Raw genomic sequence first — 1,294 nt, 5'->3', positions numbered from 1 at the left:
AGGCTCTTTCTCTGCCAGGCTCTCTCCCCGGAAACCACCAGGCCAGAAGCTGCGACTGGAGGCGCCGCGAACGCGGCCAGGGCAGGGGGCGGGGGGCTTCCCGCGAGGTGGATGGGTTGTGGGAGGGGGAAAAGGCCTGCGAGAGCAAGGCCTTGCCGTTCTCCGATTCCTGAGTGAGCAGGGAAATGTGGGACCCCATCTCACCCATCCTGCTTTGCTTTGGGTGGCTAGGCAGTGGCCCCTGGTTTCCCCACGCAGGAAGGGGTTAAGGGTCCCCAGGGAACGAGGGGAATGGGCCGAACTCGAACTCCGAGGTGCAGCTCCCCCAGGCCAGGAAGCCGAGACCCGGGACTGCTGCGGCCGGCCTTGGCCAGCTTTCTGCAGACGCAGCGATCTTCCTCCTGGCTGGGGTGGCACGAGCAGGGCCAGGGGCCACGGGACTGAGGGCCTGGTAGGCGCGAGGCTGTTGCTGGCCTCCAAGTCCCTTGCCTGCCAGCCTGGGACTGAAGAGCCTAGCCTCTGCTGGCCGCCAGGGCGGAAGAGGTCAACGCGGTTCATAATGGGGGGTGGGGGGGTGGGTGGAGAGGTGGCGAGAGAGCACAGTGTTGGGAAGGCCAGGAGAAGAGATAGAAGGCCAGGAGGGCGGGAGGCCTGAATGCGGACAGTGTGGCCAGTGTTGGCTGCAGGCCACCAAGCGGCTGGAGGTGGGGGAGGGGAGCCTAGCGGGGGGGAGGGGAGGGAAGGAAGGGAAGCTCTGAAAAAAACAAACCGTTGGGAGTTTCTAGCCCTGGCTTTTGTGAATTGTCCCTCCCACTGTCCCCATCACCCCAGTCCCCTTTAGAGTGAGTTAAACGCTCCCCCTCCCCCTTCGACGTAATGAATGCCCTTTGCCACCCTGGGAGTGGAGGGAGGGGTAATCTTGACTGCTCCTGGCAAACTGCCTGCTCAGCACTAGAATTGGGCCTGTCCTTCACTGACTGGTACACAAAGGCACATGCCAGGCGTGGATTTTGTCTCCCTGTTTTTCTTGTAGAAGAGAACAAAAATTCGGAGTAAGAAGGGGAACCCCTTGTTCAGGTCTGCACAGGTGGTGACTTGGGAGTGAGCCTTAGCCCCTAGGGGTGCCCCTCCTGCCCAGTGGGTGGCCTTTGCGAAGCTGAGCCTGGGCAACAGGGGAGGGGAGGTAGAGGATGGCACTGTTGGTGAGTAGAGAAGGAAACTGCTCCACTACCATTTGCAGAAAGGTGTGGCCTGCAGGTGGCTTGAGGCCTTGAAAACTGGGCCCGGTGGTGGA

Source organism: Bison bison, unplaced genomic scaffold, assembly GCF_000754665.1.
Source record: "Bison bison bison isolate TAMUID 2011002044 unplaced genomic scaffold, Bison_UMD1.0 scf7180017864371, whole genome shotgun sequence".
NCBI lineage: Eukaryota > Metazoa > Chordata > Mammalia > Artiodactyla > Bovidae > Bison > Bison bison.
This window is presented reverse-complemented; position numbering follows the sequence as displayed.